This window comes from Ochotona curzoniae, unplaced genomic scaffold, assembly GCF_017591425.1.
Source record: "Ochotona curzoniae isolate NIBS_2020 unplaced genomic scaffold, NIBS_Ocur_1.0 scaffold_4701, whole genome shotgun sequence".
Taxonomy (NCBI): Eukaryota; Metazoa; Chordata; class Mammalia; order Lagomorpha; family Ochotonidae; genus Ochotona; species Ochotona curzoniae.
Window position 1 is genome coordinate 7,102,385 of NW_024467122.1, and position 672 is coordinate 7,103,056.

Genomic DNA, 672 nt, shown 5'->3' on the forward strand with positions numbered 1-672 from the left:
GGGATTGACCCCCTCATGTGAAGCAGGTCTAAATTCGCAGCAGGCAGGGCAATCAAGAACTATCTGGCGCGCTTCCTTTCTAGTGATCCCAAATCGGAGTCTGAGGGTCTGGGCTGAAACATGAAATTGTGAATGAAACTGGCGGGCTTTCTCCCCTGAGGATGGTGGAGACACCATCATAATCATGATTTGGGTTCTGGTGGCGGCATCGGCAAGAGCATTCCCTCGAGCTAATGGCCCTGGTAAACCTGAATGAGCTCGGATATGGGTTATATAAAAGGGGTGGCTTCTATGCCAGATGGCCTGTTGAATTTGTTTAAAGAGATCCGCCACCGGGCCGGACCCTGAAATAGAGCCAGCGGCCTCCAAAACATTCACTGCATTAACTACATATTGAGAATCAGAAACAATATTCAAAGGTTCTAGAAAGGTTTGTAAGGCAAAAAGCACCATATGGCATTCTACCCTCTGAGGAGAAACCGTCGCAAAGGTCTTTTTTATCACAGTATCTCCGGCAACTAAGGCTCCGGCTCCTGTCGAGGAACCGTCAGTAAAAATTGTAAGAGCACCAGGGAGAGGACAGGCACTGGTTCTTATCGGAAAGACCACAGGATGTCGCTGTAAAAATTGTAGTAATGGATGCCTTGGAAAATGATTATCAAAAATTCCCTG